General features: G+C 36.7%; 1 protein-coding gene across 3 annotated transcripts in view; it reads right to left on the reverse strand.

Annotated features, from left to right (window-relative positions):
- LOC139995096 (beta-1,4-glucuronyltransferase 1) overlaps positions 1–23331 on the reverse strand; it is a 59567-nt gene that overhangs the window by 15200 nt on the left and 21036 nt on the right. The window contains exon 1 of one of the 3 annotated variants that reach the window (XM_072018262.1): positions 13297–13463. The exons of the other annotated variants lie outside the window; for them this stretch is intronic. The gene's annotated coding sequence lies outside the window, so the exon portion shown is untranslated. Of the gene's footprint in view, positions 1–13296; positions 13464–23331 lie in introns of those variants that run through there. 3 annotated transcript variants of the gene reach the window in all.

Raw genomic sequence — 23331 nt, forward strand, 5'->3', positions numbered from 1 at the left:
CCATTGCACAAACCCGGCTCGTGATCCCAGGGCGATGCATTCTGAAACGGCAGCCCAGAGAATGGTTAACGACTTGTTAGTAACTCAGTTACCTAATTCCATCCATCGGTGATAATGACACTCTGCGGTTGGCATCGATTCTTTTTGCCACTTTTATTACGCATCGATGACTGCCAACGAGCAATGCCGATGCTTTCATTGTAAGATCCCGGGCTATTAAATGCTCGACACGGTTCATTATGAGAGATAGGAAAAATAGCCGTAAAATTAATGTTTCGTTTTACGAGCGTCAAATTAGTATCGGTATCGAGTTATTGCGATTTGCAAGGCAAGTGAGTTTTAGTGCAGCTGCGAGCTTCTCCGAGGCCGTATTCAACGACTTCGTTGATCGTAAATTAGAGAAAAGTGCGTTGAATAGGAATTACGAAAGCGTAATATAATGCAGAAAAATATATGAAATGTCTACAGTATGATAATCGTTATGATATCTTGCGGATGAAGCAAATTACTACTGGTTGGTTACTGTAATCGGTGCACGCATCCGATACGTCCTGTGTCTTTGAGATCGTAGATAAGAAATTAATTCAAGTAAAACGGTTGATTTCATAGAAATTGAAAAAAAAAAAAAAAATTGCAATTATTGAGTTGGCAACTAAGTGGTTGCGGATTTTGTCATTAGGTAGTATTGACAAAATCAGCACTCACTTAGTTGCCATAAAGGAACAGCAATTCGACAGCTGCCTGATACATTAACAGCGGACCAATCCGAAGTTCAGTAGTACTGTAACTCCTGAAAGCCTAACAGCAACACATGCACAACGCGTCCGCCATTTAGTCCCCTTTGCTTTCGGTTGGCATTATCTGAGAGCGTGCTCTTTGTCATTCCTACCCTTGTATCGCTGCCAGGCAACTGTACAAAGGCCTGTCTCAATCGTCGAACAATTCTTGCGCACAGTTATTAGCAACGAACGACGACCGGGTGGAAATTGGCACGGCACTTTGTATCGCGACTTAATACGATATATATATATATATATATACAGCAGACAGCAGTTTCTGAAGTTGAATTGCACGTCGGTAGAAGAAGTTAGGCAACGTTGTACTGGGAGCCACGCGAAACGACGTATTGCTTCCGATGATTATTGCCCGAGAATGGATCCAACGGAGGGGAAACCGATTTACGCTAAGCTTCGCGATTGCCTTTGCAATTTTTTACGCCACAATGTGCAGGTATGTGGTTTTTGTTAGAGAAGGATGTTACAGAAGATCTGTTCGTGGAGATTCTTTGGTTTATTTACGCGTGTCGATAGGTTAGAGTAGATATCGGGTATTTAGGTTAAGGTAGTTTCTTGATTCGTGTCATTAGAATGCGAACATTTATATTTTGATGAATACGATTAAACGGGTGAAACTTAATTATGCGTATAGTCGAAACTTGAAGTTTTTTGCGTGAAAGTCTATTTACTATTTATACGAGTAAGATTTTCTTTTAATTCTTATTTATCTCGAGACACGCTATATATCGAATATTTACAAGACTATAGACGATAAATCGTATGTCTATCGTTATGTCTAATAAACATATATCCAAAATTATTCCATTTTTGAGTAAAGAATGTTTAAAAATTTAAGAGTTAGGCACCTGGCGTCAGGCAACCTGCCATGCGCCGTTTCTATTGACGCGCTCGTACGAAACTTTTAAACAGCAAATTATGTGGCACTCTCTCTAACCTAAAAATAATTTATGAAATTATTCCTTTATTTAAATGCAAACGAATTCGTGATAAATTATTCGCAGTCAATGTTCCGATACCGTTAATGCAAATGTATTTAAACGTAAGAAGCGAGGAAGTTGAACCCTTCGAGCTCGATGTTACAGTTTATCGTTGCAAATTCTACGTTGACTCGATCGCCATGTATAACATTAGTAGAAATAATGTGCGCGTAATAACACGTTAGAAACTCGATTATCCGATGGGAGACCGAAGGCTGGATTAATCGAAATTCCGACGGGACTCGCAATCTCTAAGGAAAAACTTGAATATAATTGCCAACTGTGTTGCATTAAAAGGTACATAATTAACGGGTGGGAATACAATTTCTCGATCTTTAAGCATGATATTTAAACTGATTATGTAAAACATTCTCTAAATTGAGGGGAAAAGAAAGGGAAAAAGTATTCGCGTGCTGGAAGACGTTTCCGAGACCGATTTTAGAGCTTGGTATGCACTTCATTAGGATAATGAATCAACCGGTAATGGGACAGTCCTAGTTTCGTCATTCTTTTTTCCATAACTTTCCAATCTTCTTGACTCTCTAGAAAATAATACACGATTTGAAAAAAGTGTTTTTAGAAGTTTTTTTTTTTTTTAGAATTTTATGTGACTAACCTATAACTCGAGGAATTGTCTGTTTGTTGTTGAAAGTTCCTTTATTACTTTATTGTGACGATAGATAATTGTTTGAGCGTGTTTTTCAATTGTTTAGGTTAGGTTCGATATAGATTTTGATTGAACGTTAGGATAAAGCTAAATTTAGGTTAGGGTTTCAGGCTTCGGCAATGTGCTTGGATTACGTTCACAGCTACGTTCTGATTAGATTTTGGTCAGGCTTGCATTACGTTCTAATTATGCTTAGATTATGACAGCACTAAATTTTCATTAGATTTAAATTACGTCTTCACTATATTTTAATTATTCTTTGAATTAGATATCTGTTCCGTTGGACAGAATTAAAAGTTATTATATTTAGATTTAAATTTAACTTAACCTATATTCTGATCTTATAATTTAATGTTATAATCAAAATGTAAATTTCATTGGATTTGATCTACGTTGCCTTTAATCTCAATTCAAATTCACATTAACCACTTACTTTGTACGATATGTCGTTCACCAATATATGTTTTCTCCACAATTGACTCTTAAGTCTACTTGGATCTAAGTTCAACTTAATTATTAATCTAATCATTTCTGAGAAGTTATGGTAATATGTAATTCTATTTTTAATTGAATCGAACGTACGCCATCTTTAATCTCAATTTAAATTCATATTAACTACATGCTTTGTATAATATATTTTTTATTTACCAAATGATTTAACGTTGTATAAGAAGTTGATTAGCTTTGGAAAGTAGCGAGAATGGGACACCGTTTCGTGAGTTTCGACCAACGATTACGCCAGCCTGTATAGTTAATCGCTCGACGCGAAGAGAAGACACGAGACGAACGGTCGACGAACTTGTCGTATTGCAAAGTCATCGCGGTGTAACGCAGCTGGGGGGCAAGAAAATCGATGCAACTGTTAATACGAATGATTCATCAGCACTCAATTACCGTGCAACCGTACGAGATGTTACGTAGTCGTGACTCGTACACGTCGAGGGCACAACATTGAAACCATTTGTCGTCACATCGTGGCAATAGCCGCTTCAATAGCCGCTTTATCTCCCTTTACGCCATGGAAAAAGATCCTATCAGACTGAATCACGATAGTGGGACACCATGCTTATCTATGTCTTTCATTTATATTGTATCATAGGTTCATTCAGATAGAACAATTTAATTTGTGAGTTCAACTAGAAATCACGTTTCCTATACATATACGCAAGGTTAGGTTTATAGGTTACATTTTAGGTTAGATTAGAATTGATTTAAATTCCCATTAGATTTCGGTGCATCTTTTTATACTCTTGCGTTACATTCGAATTACGTTTGGGTAAAAGTTTCTCCACTTGAATCAGACTATTTGTCTGTCCTTAAGGCCAGGTCTGCGTTTGGTTATTCACATTGAGATAAGTTTGGGCTAAATTTCTCTAAAGTTTGTTTTATCTAAATGTCTGTTCGAAGATATAAGTTTCACTTGAATCAAACCATTTATCTCTTTCCTTCTCTTTTTTACACAGTTAAACGTAGGCCAAGTTTGGGATAATCACTCACCTATTATCATACAGGATGAAATATTAAATCTGAGTTAGATAAGTAATCCAATCTTATCGAAACTTGGAATAAATTAAATTTTCTAAACGACAAACAACAATTCCTTTGTAAATAGTCATCGTTGATACCATTTGAGGTTATGGTACAGGCTAGGGGCGGGAAGAAAATTGGAAAGAATTCAGAGGTTATTATCAGGCTATAACGATAAGAAGTATACTTAATGGAACTTAGATAAAAATAAATTATTATTCTTAATGCTATTTCATATTATTCTGATGATGATATTCTGACAAAGGTATCGGCTTGAAAATGTATTTTTCAAACGTTCCAAGAATCGTAAATCGTAACTCGTTTCCCGCTAACCATTACGATTGGTTCCGGCGATAAAGTCCGGCGGGTTGTTTAAAAACAATTTCGCTTGTCGCGCGCAGCCAACGTGATGCACAATATTAATATGCACTTCCGCAGAGGATGCGCCGCTCTAAGTACACGAAGTATACTAGCGTGTATTTATGTTGATAAGAATGAGAGGATCGTCAGAGGAGGGGAGAGAAAATCGCGTCTGCGTTCTAAACTGATGGCGTAGAAAGCGAATAAAGTAGAAAGAAATTGTTTCTACGCTCTACTGGCTATGTTGGCAAGATCTTGGAAACCTGATGCGAAACAGCCAACCAATAATGCAAACGAATACGGTGAGGTTATAAAATAAGTAGACTGTAAGTACGATATTGGTTGTTTAAAATTTTATGTTTTATATATTGTAAAACAAATAAATTGCAAATGTTGAAACAAACAGCGTTGGTCGGTAAAAATTGTAATATTTTATTTATTCTTGTATTTAAAACACGAAGACTGTAAAAATATGGCGAATAAATAAAAAATAAAAGAAATAATGTTAGTAACATTCCTGTCTTTAGTAGAATTGTAGAATTATAATATATATAATAGAACGATATAAATATAAATAAATCGTAAATGTTTATTGCAAATTCGCAAATATCGGACGAAACATCTTTTTGAACAGAATCGAAGTTTACAGAAATTTCTGAATATTTGACGAAATATTTTTATTTTATATTTTTTTTAGTGAAACTGCTTTTTTTCTTTTTCAAAGCGGCTGTATGCCTCGGTCAGCTTGGGATATTGGAATTATTTTTTTCTTTTTTCACACCGTCGAGTATACTAAAGCGAAGTTTCCAAAGAATTTTTGGAACTTCAGAAATTCAAAGAGATCTTTACGCCTTTTCATGGAATTCAATTAATTCTCTTCCTTTTTCTTTTTTTTTTTTACCGATTGCTTGTAAACGTACGACAAAAGATTTCTAAAGATATAGTTTGGAATTTCGAAAATTGAAAAAGATTTGATAAATTTTCCTTCTCTTCGTCAGATCGATTAATTTGGAATATTGGAATTTTTTTTCACCGATTGGTAGTTTCGAGCGTTTAATAGAAAATTTTCGAAATTTTTTCCTGAAACTTCAAAAACAGGCATAAATATGTAATATTTGTACTTTTATCGTGGTTTATTTAGAAATTTTCTGATTAATTTTGTGAAAATGATATTTACACGCAAACATGGCAAACTTGTAAACTCGTCGATGAAAAGGCTGTTTTTCGGGTTGAAAGGCCGCGGCTGTCCCGCTTCCGGTGAAATTTCGCGCATCACCCCTAATGGTTTCCTATGCAGGCGCGCACGATAACCACATTATCTGCCACGATCAAACTCCCCGCGAGTGTTCCGAGCTTTCAGCGGCAATGAATCCCTCCCCCGTCTCTTCCCCTACAAATAAAATTTTCTCTCTCTTTCTTCTATGTACATTCCGTATAAGTGAATCAAGTCAGAGCTGTTGTAAAATTAACGAAGTAAAGATGAAACAAATATCGGTCTACTGCTGCCGGTAATTACAGCGACGAAGGTACTTGAAATAGGATTTTTATAAATATTTTGATAATAGAAACAGTTACGTGGAAATTACCGTTTTATAGGATATATTAATACAGATATTTTTATAGAAATATTTGAAGCTAAAAAAGTTTCAGGAAAATTTTACGTTACACTATATGCAAATGTTTCAGGTAATTTGCGTGGAAATATTTTTAGAAATTATTTATTTCGTGTCTTTTAATCGTACAATATATCGACATCGTTTGACAAGATAAAAATGAGACACCTTGTATGTAGAGAGGGCAGAAATTTTAGAAACAAGCAAATTTGGAAAATTTCTATCAAAAGAGTTTCTGAAATACTTTCAGTAGAGATATTTCTATCGCGTAATATGAAATTTTTCATCTGTCAAAAAAACGAGGAACTTTCTCGCTAAGACGTCTATCTTCGCTCTACCGTGACATGCGTCCATCGTGCGTCAGAAGGTACGAGGTATATCTACTTTACTATCAAACGAATAGCGATAACATTGTTTCGTAGTACGCGAAACAACGTTTTGCCTCTGAACATAGCAGCGATAGGACACGTAAACGACAACGAGGTAACCGAGAACTTCTGGATTCGGTGTTCCTTCGTATCAATTTCGGTCACCTACGCCTACTTCCGGAAGCAGCCGGATGGACGGCCGGACGTCGTGGGCGTTTCGAATCGCGATCAAGATCGATACGTTGAAAGCAGAATTCATTAACGAAATTAGAACGAGATGTATACCGGGTGATCGCTAATAGAATTGTGATTTTGAAATTGCCTCTAATTGGAATTTCATATGATTTTGATGAAAATCTGCTTTGCGCCGAATGGTAGCCGGCTTACGTTCGTTTAGATAGCTTTGCTGGATTAGTTGCCAAATATATTGGAATTATTGAGAATTATTGGAATTATTGCGTCAAACGAGCAGCCCGCTCGGATCAACGTGAAACGATGGAAATAATTTTTTAACTAATTACTAACGTCAAGCGTACGCTAGAAAGTTTCTAATGACCTTTTTGAAATTTTGAAAGTTTAGAAAGATCTTTATCTAAATTCCAGAAAAATGACGAATCTGTTTTTTCTTCGTCAAACGAGTGGTTTTCCTGTATTGCTGTAAAACGATGTAATTATTTTTTTAACGAATTACTAGTTTCGAGCGTATGATAAAATACACCAATTTTTGAAACCTCGAAACTTGAGGAAGATTCGGAGAATATATTCTAATCGGGCTTTAAGTTCACATACTTTCCGATTATCTAATAAAATGCTCTATTTAATTGGGGTTAGGTTGGGGTTAGGCGATTTTGAATGACAAGCGTAAGGCTGGTAAGTAATAGAATTATCCTTTTAAAATCGTGCTTAATTGTAATTCTACTTTAATTAGTCTAAATTTTTACTGTAATTGTAATCTATATTATTGTAAAATATTTGAATTATTTTTTGTCTAATTGACAGCGTCAAGCGCGTGACGGAAGATTCCAAAGATTTTGTCGAAACTCCAAAAGTTGAAGAAGATTAGCATTTGCGTCTAATTAAAAATTACAATTATTTAAATGATTCTAATTACAGAATAAAAGTTACCAAACTTTCTACCAATGCCACTACAGAAACGAAATAGTAACTCTCTCCTCATCGCCATATTAACTCGATGTATAACCTCAAAATCTGTTCAATCTTACGTTTATTCCCAACCTAAGGTAACATCATCGCCGTTCGAATCACATTAGCCACCAGAAGAGAATCATCTACTAGTCGTTCGACCTCTTCGAAGAAAGTTTCATTAAATTTTCTTAGGTTGGTATTTTTATTCTGGTACTGCCACTCTTCCATCTGCCTATCTCTGTGTTTCGCAATGCAAAGAATATTAGTATTACTTTGGATGCCTGGTAATAGACTTGTTATCAGCTTGAAAGCTATCTCGTGCATCGACCAGGAATTCAATTAGAAATATAATAGCGGAACGGTTTCTTTCCAGCGGAATTGGGAATTCCCTAGTGCCGTTTGATCTCCGCAAGGAATTGATACCGGAAGCTTCTGCTTCATTTGACGCCTGGTTCTTTTTCCTATCCGAACTATCGGGTTTTCAAACAAATTGGAACGATCGACTTATTTTTGTCCTAATGAAGTGTGAAATATCATCACGACGTTGTCTACAGATATTAATGTATTGTTCGTAGATTATTTATACGAAGGTTATCTTTTTAGATATTATTATCATTAACACTAACCTTACCAGACCTGGTCAAACGACTGGTTTCAATATTTAATTTAAAATTGTACGTTCATTGCTATTTCTTTTGTTCGTCTAACTTTAGGCAAATTCTTATGTTATCTGATTGATCAGTTTCTTAGTTTCTGTTAATATAAGAATTTACATAAAAATTTTTATTTTAATTTTTAATTGTAGATCAAATTTTGAAACAGGTCACCCGACTGAGTAAGGTTAGTGTCAAATAACATTGTAATATCGTGAAATATTAATCACGAATTTAATTTTAGGTTATCTTAGTCTAAAACAATTTGTAGGTTATTCGTGGAATATATCGACGTCAACGTGTGCGTGTAAAATTCTAAAATAAAAATATTTCAAATCTCAAAGAAGTTGAAAAGTAGAATAATTTTAATACTTTTTAGAATACTTTTACTTTTAATTAACTATTATACTTTGAAATTCATTTCAACGTACTAAAATAATCTTACAACAGTAATACGATTATTTTTCGATTTAGCGCTACAAGTTACTATAACAACGTAGCATACTAACCTATCGTCTATAACGTGAATCAAAGATGGTCAATTCTACAAGGTAACATTAGGTACGTATCAACGTGTCCACGAGCAGACACACGTCTTTGACTTCGAATTCAGGCCATCGAATTGCCACTTCTAGCGTCTATCGGCAGCTAGGGAATTGGACCAACTGTGATCGTTAGTGGCTATTGAACGTTTCCTTTCGAACAGCGGCTATTTCATTAACGAGCCATTGGTACCAGTGCTGATTTAGGCCTGCGACGAAGCCCATCGCGAAAAACGAACGTCGTTTTCACCCGGAAGCAACGATCGCTCTAAGAAGCCAAACTACGAAGGTCTAGAAAGTGATTATTTGGGTCGATTCTTAGCTCAGAAATAAATATCTAGGTCCTTCTGACATCTTTTCTTAGTTATTTCTTGGTTGCAATTCTTATGTGGGTGGGGATTTATTTGGAAATATATAGGGTGTCGCTTGATTCTCTCATTCTCAATATTTACGCTTATTTTTAAGACACAAAATCATGACAAGCGTATTTACTTTTAGTAAAACTGTATCGTTATGTTCTCTTGTGCAGAAACAGCAAACAAACGTGAACATTTCGTACTGAAAATAAACAAAATAAAATAATACAAAATAAACAAACGTTAAAATAAAGATCTAATAGTCTAGTGAAAATCTAGTAACTTTTAGAAAACACACGACGCACAATGTGCGTCGTTAGTTCGAAGTCTACTAAAACCATTCGCCTATTAGATCTACATGTTATTCGTCTAATTTATCTATTGAAAAAGCTTTAAGAAAGTAATTCTACGGTACAATAGGTTGTTCCATCAAGCACGCAATTCTAAACCATTCGTGCCACTCGAACGCAATTAACTTTGATAGAGGAGTATCATCATACGCTTCCCTTAGTGCTTGGGGATCCATTGTGAGATAAAGGCGCGTTTCTAAACTGATATTAAGGAAATTGCGATAGTCAACGCGTACGATATAAAGCAAGGTCAGTTGATAGGACCTAACGAATACAGGTCATCCCACCCATTTCTAAATTAGAACTGGTGCTAGGGGCGCGTAACAGGCTGTACTCTTGCGAGAATTCAAACGTTTCACCGGTTCGCTTTTTTAATAATAGCGCCGCCCTGAATTAGGTAAGTTTTATCGATAAAGGAAAGAGGGCGAGGACGTCCAGGTGACACCGTTGTTACCGAAACACGAATATCGAATATATTTTATGGCTCTTAACCAATTCTATCAAATTCAGGGCGAAGATTGGCCCAGTTCCAAATCTTCCCAAATTTTTACCAAACGAACTACTACGTATATTGACCTAAAATTTTGCTGAGATATTTGCTACAAGTTCATCTATCAAAGCTCGAGAAGAGCTGAAGATTATACCCAGTCGCGGAAGACAGTTATCGCGCTATACAGTTGCGGAGAACTTACGATAGGCCCAGGTCCAAATCTTCTCGAATTTTTTCCAAAGAAACTGCTGCGTATTCCGGCCTAAAATTTTGCAGAGATATCAACCACTATCGGAGGGAGCTCCACTAATTTTTTTGCGAAGAAATCTGGAGGAGACTGTCTTTTAACGACATTCGTACGTTTCGACGATCCCTTCGTACGAACTGAATCTTTCGAAGATCCTGATCAATTTTTGCATTCTACGTCGGTGTGTTTGTCCATACATATTTAAATAAAATATCCACGTTATTTTCTAACTCGAATAACGAACGATAGATAAAGCATAAGAAGGCGACAGTCCTAAGATCTTCGAAGTTATTTGCTATAGTCAGTTTAGTATGATGGGAGTTTTTCTAATTCCTCGCTACGATCTTTACTCGTGAAATAATAAAAAAGCAAGCAAGGTAGTTTGAAAGTTGTCGAGTGCCATTTTCCTATCTACGTTTTTTCCATTCGATCGTCGTGGGATCGATGCACGCTTTGGTGTCGCGTACCACGAAAAAGCACGTGTACATGTCGGTCGTGTAACGATGAAATGAATTATGGAGCAGGGATACGGCTACTTTACGAGTGTCCGTGCAAGACCACGTGATAACTGAGAGGAACGATTCAACTTGTATTATTTGTCGCTTAGATTTCTGACGATAACTGACAATAAGGGCCGTGATTTCTTGACCTCGTAAGATACGAAGCATGTTAAAAATGAATTATCATTGGCATTTCAAAATCAATGGCAGCTACAGGAAATGAAAGATTAACAAATTCCTCTGATACCGAGCATATTGAATGTGGGAAATGTTTCAATGAAAATTCAATTCTAAATGCAATGTATCTGTATCTGTTGACGCGCATTGAATAAAATTAACTGAAATTAACAATACAATTTAATTTATAAGGTTTCAGAGGTAAAATCGAAACGAGAAACATCGTGTTTTTTTTTTTTTGAAACTTAAAAAAGGACACGATTACGTAAAAAGCGACGCCAAGAACGCGTGGAAAATAAATTTTAAAAGTTCCTCCCTCCCCCCGCCGTCCCTAAAAATTGAAGAAAGGATCTATTCAACAAATCGACGCGATGAGAATTTATTTGTTCGATTGTTACGAACGTATTTCAGACTTCTACGCTCGCTAGTCCTCTGAGCAAAAATCGAACACACGGAGTCGAGGACGAGGCTAGTGTTAAACGACTGACTCACCGGCTCATTATCGAGGCAACGGCCAAGAAATTACAGAGTTGCTCGCATCCTGATCGTTTCGCTTGGAAAGAGGCAACAAGTCAAGAAATCGAATCTTTTCTTCGTACGATCGACAGGCTGACGATGCTTTAACGGCCCGGGTCCATTTCGACCCGGTCGTTCTCGTAACATTTGTTTCAAAGCGCTGAACGTTCGATCGAAATTGAATACGTCATTTATTTTGAAAATTCGAATTCTAACTTTTTTCTCATTTCAATTCATTAAAATTCAAAGAAGCGTCCGGGTCCACCTTGACCCAGTCGTTTCGTAACATTTGTTTCAGAACGCTGAACGTTCGATCGAAATTAAATACATCATTTATTTTGAAAATTCAAATTCTAACTTTTTTCTCATTTCAATTCATTAAAATTCAAAGAAGCGTCCGGGTCCACCTTGACCCAGTCGTTTCGTAACATCTGTTTCAAAACGCTGAGCGTTCGATCGAAATTAAATACATCATTTATTTTGAAAATTCAAATTCTAACTTTTTTCTCATTTCAATTCATTAAAATTTAAAGAAGCGTCCGGGTCCACCTTGACCCAGTCGTTTCGTAACATTTGTTTCAAAGCGCTGAACGTTCGTTCGATCGAGATCGGATACGTCAATTATTTGGAAAATTCGAATTCTAACTTTTTTCTCATTTCAATTTAACAAAATTCAAAGAAGCGTCCGGGTCCACTTCGACCCAGTCGATCCGTAACATCTGTTTCAAAGCGCTGGACGTTCGTTCGATCGAGATTGGATACGTCATTTATTTTGAAAATTCGAATTCTAACTTTTTTCTCATTTCAATTCATTAAAATTCAAAGAAGCGTTCGGGTCCACCTTGACCCAGTCGTTTCGTAACATCTGTTTCAAAGCGCTGGACGTTCGTTCGATCGAGATCGGATACGTCAATTATTTGGAAAATTCGAATTCTAACTTTTTTCTCATTTCAATTTAACAAAATTTAAAGAAGCGTCCGGGTCCACTTCGACCCAGTCGTTTCGTAACATCTGTTTCAAAGCGCTGAGCGTTCGATCGATCGAGATCGGATACGTCATTTATTTTGAAAATTCGAATTCTAACTCTTTTCTCATTTCAATTCGATAAAATTCAAAGAAGCGGACAGAAGTTCGCTGGAGGTCCGTTCTGACCCGGTGCAGGAAGAAAGAAGAAATTTGTCAAAGTTAAAAATCAAACTCAGAACAATAAAAAAAAAAAAAAGAAAAGAAACGATTCTTGTACAGTCGAGGTTGCATTTAACGCGATAATTTTTAATACTTTACGTAAAGCATCTTAGGCTACCTTTTCGAGCGTCTAATTAATTCTAATTCGAAGTACGAACAGAGTTGAGTTCAGTTGCAGAGGAGGAGCAGAGTGTAAGAGACCGAAAGAAGGTTAAACTCGGGCATTTATTATGATGGGAAGTGGTAATTGCTATGAATAGAATGTTAGCTGACAGTGTAATGAAACGGTGATAGAATACAATGGCAGAGCGATGAGGAAACCAGGTGAAACTTGGGAAACACATTGGAACTTGCTAGCCACGTGGCATTTTGGCACGTTAATCGATTTTCTATGCCATAACATCATACGTCTCATAATACTATAGCGTACTATAGCGTAACCGGTATATCAGAATTTCATATTTCTATGAACACGACTAGAAAAATAGGTTCTGTAACAATTTCCAATTTTATTCATGAAATATAATATATAACGATATATACAGGGTGTGTCGATGGTACAACCTGCAGGGGATACGGAATATGCCATACATTTTTTTCATTCGAATTTCTACTTTCAAGAAAATCGACTTTGAGTCATAGGTACTAAGAAAAATTTATTATTTTATCAAATTCGTTAAAAGTCGCAACTAACTTATCGAGCGATCAATATCGTAATATGTCGATAACGGTTTCGTACTATTCGAGCATGTAACGTAAAGGCACTTTCGTAACATTTCCTTTATAGAATCCATTGCTTTCTTTTTTTTTTCTTTTCTTTTTTACTATTTTATTTTAGATTTTTATCGGATGCCGCATGAAGCCCGTAAGAAGGAGGCGAATTCACGTCTGCAGTGCACAAAATGTTCAGAAAATCTTCTTCGAATATAAGCTAGATTAATAACACCGAATGAAAAGATTAATCAAACGCATCCTTTGATCGATTCGTTCCACGCTAGTTCTACGGCAGAAAAGATAGTAATATCGCTATCAATTTTATGTTCGATTTCAAGGAAATCATCATATCGACAGTGTATCGTTTGCTATTTATCTTTCTTTCCCCTTACGTCTCGTTTTATACTTTAGGGAAGGAGTTCTTATTAATTTTATTATTTATTTCTTGATAGCATTCTATTTTTTTTTTTTTTTTTTTTATTAATTCTTTACTATTTCCTCTTACGATAAAATAAAGAATGTTCTAGTAATTCTTTCTCACCGAGTTGTTCATAAATTATATCGTGCATTTGTTTTTAATTAAATACAATCCTGTGATGTTACCGTTAACAGAAACGCTTAACTTTAATTGTCCAACGATAAACGAAACAATTGGACGTTCGTTGTCCTACGTTTCGATAGGCGCAATTACATTTCTTCCTTTAAACCAATAATTTAATTATCCTGTCAGAGTTTGGGCTAATTGCAAATTACAAGCAACCATTTCTATAATATTCACTAGAAAATAAACACACGCAGCAATTACGCCGTGATGTACGTGCACGTGGGCAAATGCACGCGACTAGTGCACGCGATGGAAATTACAACGAAAAACATTTCTTTCTGTGAAATGTAATAATTGGCATCGATCGCGGATAATTACGAGCATAATAAATACCATGTTCAATATTTAGAATTGGTGCCCGGCTGTCGGAAATTGCGATTAATTATCGTCCATAAACATGGATGCGACTGCTTGTTTTTTAGTTTGAAAATTTCTGTTAATTGCACCGTGCAATTTGCCGTCGGCTGTTTAGTCACGCAATAAGCGTGAACAAGGTAACTACGCTTTGAAATTTACGATATAAAGTGTAACTGTAAAAACTGGACGATATCTTTCTTCATCGTTTCTCCGTGTTGTCGCTTCGTTCCGTAACATCCTAACCTTCCGTACGTTTCGTCGCTTTTTTTTTATCTTCACCTGCGATTTATTTAATTACAAAAGTTCATTTTAAACATTGTTTATTTATAACTAACGACGTCTTAAGTTTGAGAAAGTTGGGATTTTCATGGTTGTTTCAGTCTCAAATTTTATCCAGTTCGAACGTGGGGTAGGTTCGAGTTCAATTTCGGGCAAGTTTGAGTTAGTCGCATCAAGTTTGGAACTAGATTGAGCTTCGATCAGGATTCGCTGACAACTTATTGTTTTATGAAATATCTTTATTTTTTAACGTAGATTTACGTGCAGTTTGAATCAGTTTGAAAAACGAAGTTTGAATATGTTTGAATTGGTCTAAACCAAACTTTGCTAAACTAATAACATTAACCTCAGTTGCTTCCAATTATTTATTTATATTTTCTTTTTATACCGTGAGAGTATTGACATGGGAAAAACAGATCTGGAATGCACCTTGACACGAAACATTCTTCGCTCCACGATTTCATAAAAACAAAGAGGTCTAGAACAAGACACGGATAAACGATGAATCGTTGTCAAGGATACATTTTCATTATCGGGTTATTGCCGCACGATGAAGGACTCACGTTTGCCCGAGGAATAAAAAGGTCGATCGTTAACACGTGTTTCGGATCGTCGATGACTTGGAGCATTGCGTAATACAGTATTATGTGACATCAGGATTGCGCATAAACGCTGTTTTATTACATAGTTGACGAGATCGTTCCTTTCGAATTTTTAAACCGGTCCTTGAAGTATGTTTTTGCCACTCGGTGGATTATACTCGGTGATCAAATTTTTTACCTTCGAACGCTGACTAGTCAGTACCGGTACTCAAGAGTCTAAGAAAAGTAAAATTGCGCTAAAGTAGAAATAGCGAGGAAAGCCAAAATTGATCCAAATATAAACGGAAACATTTGTTCGTTGGAGAATGAAATAAAATTGCTTTTTCTAAAAAAAAAAAAAAAAAAAAGAAGAAGAAACCTTGAAACGATCATTCGTCGTTATTCTTCGTTTTTGTCGACTCTTTTATACTTCCACGATAACCTCTTGTTACTTTTATCCCTAAATCGACCGGGTGCGCGCATAGCCCACAAACTTTCAAGTTGGATTCTTTCGAAAACAGAGCGTCGTACGAACAAATTTTATTCTATATTTTCCACTTGTTTTTACACCTAGAATCAAACTCTCGTCGATTGTACCATGGTTATATTACCACACCATATTCCTCTATGGGGAGCCATGGAATCATCGAGAGTTGGAGAAATAGTTCGAAGCACGTGGTCGGGCCGTTCATATTACATCATTGCAGCTCGGGGGACGCGAGAGAGCAGTCGAATCGAGTTCATGGACGTAAAGCAGAGCAGAGAATGGCCCGATTGAAAGGTAGGATGGATCTACAGAGCATACGTGACATAGATGCGCATACTTGAAATGATCGACGTTAATGGGCAAACAACGTGAGTTACGCACGTAGTGCGGCGGTCATGGGGCAATTTAAACAGAGTCTGGCCGAGTAATTTGTCAGCTACCTGCGTATACCGGCTCTGTACTAGTCCCCATAACGTTAGAGAGGGTCGTAAGTGGACCATGGTCGTTCTACGTGTCTTTGAACATTTGGACGGCATAATCGAATGACAAAACATACAGTACAATGATTTAAAGAATATAATTCCATTTATCTGGTCAAGCAACAAATAGTTTGTATTCGAGGGAAAATTGGTGAGCTTCTATTACACACCAACTCCAACTATACAAACTATTTTGTCCGCTGACCACTTTCTTGGACAAATATATTATACTTGTTTCCAGTCAACAAATAAATACAAGCTATTTGTCTGTCAAGAAACAATTATTTGTTTCTTGACCACAACAAATAGTTCATTCTTCCTTGACTACAATAAATAATTTATAATTGTTCCTAGGACAGACAAATGCTTGTTTCTTGTATTGCACAAACTCCAATTATACAAACTATTTTGTCCCCTGACCAGTTTTATATTTCATCTCAGTCAGATATTGTGATATATTGGTTAACATTAAACTATTTGCTCCTCTGTGTGTTCCTGTTATAGACAAATATTTTACAGACTGGGACCAAGTATAATATTTGATTGAGCAATTGCTCAGAAGACAATTTTGTCCATTTCCAATAAACCATTTGGTTTATATATTTAAATATTAATATTTAAAACAAAATAATTATAACAATTAATATAAAATTCTATAGGGTCTTATCGTGCCATAAAATTATTTCAGCACTTTTACTAAAAATTTCATTCAATTACATATATCTGAGACAGTATATATCTTATTAATTTTTTTATTCTAATTTTTAATTAAAAAACAATTGATTGTGCTACGGTTAATTATACTACAGCCATTTAATTTTTATCATTGGGCAAATAAACCTAAAATGAAATTCATCAAGCCATGTCTTTCTTAAACAGCTGAACACATTTTTAATTTGCTTAATAATTGCTGTTTCAGCAGCTCGACAATTTTTCTACCTATTATTTTTTCTTCACATAATAACAGCTTACGTTCACATAATTAATCAGCCATTGAATAAAATTTCGTTGCAACAAATCAAGGTCAGATAAATACACCACTACCATGATTATTATCCCCCCATTTGTCCTACATGTTTCCTGCATTTATGGCATTCAAAGTCAAACATGTGTATTCTCAACTTTTTATAGGATGTAATTATTAACTTAACTATGTTACGTACCATGAATTATCACCGATGACATTTCACATGTGGAATATATACGAACACTATATTTGGCTGCTTTGCTATGAGTAGTCTCTCCCGGACTGTACTGTTTTAAAGGTCAATCCGATTGCTGTTTTCCCCACTGTCCTCTTTATCAAAAGGTCGTACCTACCATCCTGAAACTTGAAAAGGCTGAAGAAGATTTCTGGTTTTCTTAGTTTTTCGCCATTTCCCTTTGCAATCGAATTTTCTTCCAACAAGTGGAAATTTATTTTAGAAAACATCACGAGATCCTAAGATCCTCGTCACAGTTAACGTAGGATGGGACAAACCAATGAAACCTTCTGAGGTGTATAATGTTTGTTTGTTGCTATTTCTGGCCGGTATAGTTGTAGTGATAGTGCGTTATAGTAGTGTAAAATGAGGAAAGGTTCTGGCTACGGGTCGCCGGTATTGCTGCTGGGGTACACTGCTACATTTTTCTTCTGCTGCATTTTAGATGCGTAGAAGAAAAATCGGAAATTCGGTCGCCGGGATTTGAACCGGGGTCCCGAACGTTCGTAACCTAAGGCGCTAACCACTACGCTGTCGTCGTTCGACACTAGTTAGTGTCGAGTGGTGGTATTTTGCTGTCGAGTGCCGCCACACTTTGATAGAACGTTAAAATAGATCAAAAGTTCATGGAGAATTGCAAGGATAAAAAAAGGCAGAAAAAGTACACAGACGACTAACGAGACTTCTACCATATTCCAAGAAGAAAACACTTAATTCTATTATGGGAAGAATTATGACTTATACTTGTGTCCCACTGCTTCTTAATAGTCGAAGCCTTCAAGATAGAGATAATGAGTCATAAGCCTGCTAACAATATCCTGATGACACCTAAATAGCATATTCGTTAGCTGGTGTAAATAGCATAAGCAGCAAGGTAGAGACAGTAAACGTTTGACAAGTTAATTTGTACACATCGTACATTACAATCAATCATGATCATTCGACGACATACGAACATAAAATTCTTACAAGGGTTGTAAACATCTAAGTAACGTGATTTCTTCGAACAGTCGTGTCAATGCCACGTGTTGCGAGAAAAATGTGGTTTAACAACCGAGTCATCGGTTTTTATTGAAGAGAAAAACGATGGAATCGATGTGGACGATTGTTGATGGGAGAACACGTGACGGAAAACGCATACACAGCTGTTTTCTATCTCTTGAAACGTCCATTTAAACGAGAGGTTCATTGCACAATGAATCAGCTGTAATTTATTATAGGAATGGAGAATGCTCGTTACCGTGTGTGTCTGGAAAACACAACAGATAGAAAAGAAATTTTAATTATCTTAATCTAACTATTTAATTATCAATTATATCTTATTATACCAAATCAGATACAAAGTATCGCGTAAATGACTTAAACGAAGCTTAAAAGGATTACACACTTTCTATAAGAAACCTCATAGCAGATAGTTAAACGAATGTGTTAAAAAACATTTGTATGGTTCCATGTAAAAGCTGACCTCTGAGCGCCGTGATACTTGGCAAGTCGCAAGCGGAAAATAGTCCTTCCAGTGACTGACTATCCATTTGCCAAACATTCACCTGACCAGCCTACCGAGGTCCTAGCTGAACCCTATGAGCGTGTTCATAAATTACGATCAGATTAAACAGCTGCGGGTTAGCTATCGCTAAGTGTGTAGTTGCTAACAATAGACCGTAATAATCACAATTATCACTATTTACGAGACCTTACACAAGCCAATAGGTTCTAATGGTACTGGACAGAATCACCCTAATCCAGGAGTATCCCAAAGACATCGTGTTTGTACGTGTCGTACTGTTAGTTTCGCAAGCTTTCGTTCTGACCCTTTTCCACCTGGATTGCATCGCCAATGTGTTACAAGAGAGGTGGTGCGTTCAGAGGGCAAGAGGTAGCAGGTGAGCGACCGGTCAAAAAGCCACTCTAACGTTGGGACACGTAGCAAAGGGCGACACAGAGAGGGAGAGCCTCGACGTAATCAATAAAGTCGGAAAGGAAAATAAAAGGTGACGTTGCAAACGGCGGAACGACTATAGCGATATTCGTTGGATGAGCGTCGTATTAAATATTTATTTCTTGATAATCTGGGTCGATTTGTCGACCAATTTGTGTCCCCTATAGTGCAGCCAAATACGAACATTTCGTGACATCTGACTCCAAATGCATTTCAATATCTCAATTTCTATTATTCAACACTTGTTCCACAGTTTCTCTGTTTACTTCGCTCTTCTATCCTTTTGTCTTCCTATCTATCCGGTTCTGATCCACTCTGACCAAGTCTACGAAGTTTCTCGGGCTCTCTCAGATATCCGGACACCATCTGGGCACGCTCTTTGGTGTCTGTAGGATTCTAACAAGAAGCTGGGCTGGAACCCAGGTCCTGGGGTAGAACCCAGGTTCAGGTACCGGGAGGAAATCGAGGGAAGGAGAAGAAGAAGCAGGTTCTGAGGTACCTGGGTTTTGCGGTACCTGGATTCTGGGGTACCTGGGTTCTAGGGTACCTGGGTTCTAGGGTACCTGGGTTCTAGGGTACCTGGGTTCTGGGGTACCTGGGTTCTGGGGTACCTGGGTTCTGGGGTACCTGGGTTCTGGGGTACCTGGGTTCTGGGGTACCTGGGTTCCGAGGTACCTGGGTTCTGGGTTACCTGAGTTCTACCTCAGAACCTGAGTTCTACCCAGGCTTCTTCTTCATCCTTTGATTTTCCGTGCCCTCTGGGCCTCCTTCGTGCTCCTTTCTGATCTCACTGCGTTTGCTCGTTCGTTCCTAGCTTCTGTTCGATTCGATGAAACAATATCAGGCATAATCGTTTACCAAACGCGAATCTTTCACGCTGCTCTCGGACAAATTGCGGAGAGGCAAGAAAATAAAGGAAAAGCTTGCTTTCCGAGCGTAGTCGACATGAATTCCCTTTAAAAGCGCACATGATGCGTCGCTAATTGGATTACGCTCGGCAAGCGTAGGACTCGCCGTGACACGGGCTTCGAACAAGTTAAGAAAATCAGATTTTGCAATCGGTTACGTACGTATCCTCTGCTATCGACTACCAGCGATCTCGAACGCTCGCGAAAGCCACAGAAAAATTTCGTTCTTCGAATCTTCCCTTTCCACTATGCATTCTACCGAGAATCACCTAGCCTACCATTTATTCCACCTGTTGCAGCACATATAAATCCATATAAATATGATAAATCTCCCGTTGGATGTTTTACAAATTACGTCCTGTCGCTTGACCAAGTGAATTCTAAAGCGGATAATTTATCCAGTTTTCGTTCTAAAAGAATATTAGAAGTCATAGACGGCGAATATCAATAAATACTTGTTCCTACCTTTGTCGGCTGTGAACTGCGTCTCGCCAATACTATTTTTCAATTAGCTATCGATATGATTCGGAACTAAATATTTAAGAGAACAAAGAACGATAACTTCATCTTTTCTTATTTTATGAATTTATCATCGATCCACTTTACTGGCTGATAGAAAATATTTTATAAATAAATCGCAGCCATAGTATCCTGATGCCCGATCACGTTGTCGAACCTGAATTACCTGAATTATGTTTCGGTATTACTTTGGAAAAAGACCAGATTAAAGATTGAAAAATAGAAAAACCGACAACTTGCAGAGGAAATATATATTATAAGCCTATAATACATATATATAATTATATATTATAATAAATATTATAGGCTTACAATATATATTTCTTCTGCATGTAGTCGATTTTTCTATTTTTGCTAACCCAATAGATATTAACGCAATACCGTGAAGTAACATTTTCTTAGCGACTTATAATATAATTATAATATATATTTATATATTATATATTATATATTATATTATTATGTTTATTATTTTTATTATATTTTATTATATTTGCTATTATATTATATTATTATATACTATATATATAAATATATGTTATAATTATATAAGTCACCAAGAAAATGTTACTTCACGGTATTATGTTAATATGTATTGGCTTGGCAACTAAGTGATTGCGGATTTGTCCATACCAACCAATGACAAAATCCGCAATCACTTAATTGCCAAGTCATCCTATTTTATTTCCGATGTCTTGTGTGTTTTTACGTATCGTGAGCTGGTCTGCGTCTTTAATTTTCCCACAGACGCATTAGTGTGATCATCGTTGCTTATCCATCTAGACAAGATCGTACTAGCAAATGTAATAATTAAAATTTCGCATCACGACCACGCCTCGCCTTCTCGCGTGTTAACGAGCGGATGATTAGTATTGCAGGAGTTTCGTTTGTGTGAAAAGGGATTCTAAACGAGGCTTCCATGGCATTGAACGAAAGCACGGCTTAATCTTCGTGCGAATCTAATTGCGCCAGTCGATTGCAAACTCGTTCATTATCCTCGCCTCGTGTCGTACGTCACGGTTCGATGACTAATACGCGTTATCGCCTAGCCCGGTTTATAAACGAATCGCGAGGCGTGCAGTAATACACATCGTAAAAATGACGAACACAAAGTAAACGAATGACGTATGACGCGTTCGCTACCTTGCGATTAATGATCAAACATATCTCGATTTAGACTCCACGCCTTTCGCGTTTTGCTTGTAATAGTACAATTTTGCGTAAGTATTTTTAATGACCACGTGTCTTTTAAATCTTTTGCAGAATAGAACTTTTGTTTCGATTATGTAAGTTAATGCGACTCTAATTTTACCAGGTCTGGTCAAACGACCGGTTTCAAAGTTTCATCTAATATTGCACGTTCGTTGCTATTCATTTAATTTACAGAATGTTATTTACATAAAGTTAGACGAACGAAAGAAATAACAATGAGCGTAGGATTTTTAATTAGATTTTGAAATCGTTTGACCGGGTACTGGTGAGGTTCGCGTGAATTAATCTTCTGGTGAACTTGCAGAATGGCTCCTTCCTCATCGATCTTGATGATTTTTTGATATATTATACAAATCGATAATTTGAACAATTTTCTTCTCTACATGTAATCATCGATCATGCTTAATTTCCGAGATATTCGCAAGAAACTACAGGTGCTGCTTGTGCACAAGGCCTTTAAACTGACGATTTTGACTCTCGTTTATAAACTGCAGATAAATAATATATGGTATATAATAATAAATAATGTAATAATATAAATAGTAAGATAAATAACATGTGATATAAACAGAACCAATACCACAGACGCACAACTATGGGCAGAAATAAACCCTAGAGGTACCTGCAGCTTTTTGCGAATATCTCGAAAACTAAGCGCGATCGGTGGTTATAAGTATAACAAAAATTTGTTCAAAATTTTGAGCTCTACAACATATTCAAAAATCATCAGAATCGGAGAAGACAGATGTATAAGTTCTATAAGTTCACCAGGCTTTCTGCAGGCTAGATAATATAGTATTTTTTTGATAGATGAATACTATAGATCAGCTACAGAATTCGTAAAATAACACAAAAATTATAAACTCAACAATTTATAATACCCATTTTACGCTTCAGTTACAGTGTTCATAAAAAAAAAAATAATCATAAAAACAGACAAATCAGTCTTTTCGTATGTACCAATTTCATACTTCGATCACAGTATTCATCAAATAACGCAAAAATCATAAAATCGACAAGAACGATCTTCTTTATAGCACCCAGTTTATATTCCAATTGCGGTAACCATGGCAAGTCACAAAAATCATAAAATCAAGCAGAATAGTCTTCCCTTTAGTACCCATTTTATACTACAATCACAAGGCTTAGCAAAAAATCCCAGAGGTCATAAGATAACCGAAAACGAGCTTCTCATGTTCCCTCCCTATATATATATGTATATAGTTGTCCATTTAAATCACGATTGGCACAGTAGACCAAACAGTCTTTCTTTCAACTCCTGTGTAGCCATCGATCCCAATTTTTTCAGGGTAAAAAACAAGAACGGTCGGACGTGGCCGTGCGTGAAAGTTTTTCGATGTATCGGGTGCACGAAATCCGAGACCGACCCAGGTGCACGCACCAGTGCACCAGAGTACCCGATATCCCGTGGGCAATTTCCATTTGGTCTGGCGATTTTCACAACGACCGAGTCCCTTTAATACGCGATCGAAGCCTCTCCGGCAATTTATTAAATTATTCGAGATTATATAAATCAGGCTAATGCCTATTGGCACATCTTCCGAGACTTACGTAAGAA

The sequence above is a fragment of the Bombus fervidus genome, chromosome 15, assembly GCF_041682495.2.
Source record: "Bombus fervidus isolate BK054 chromosome 15, iyBomFerv1, whole genome shotgun sequence".
NCBI lineage: Eukaryota > Metazoa > Arthropoda > Insecta > Hymenoptera > Apidae > Bombus > Bombus fervidus.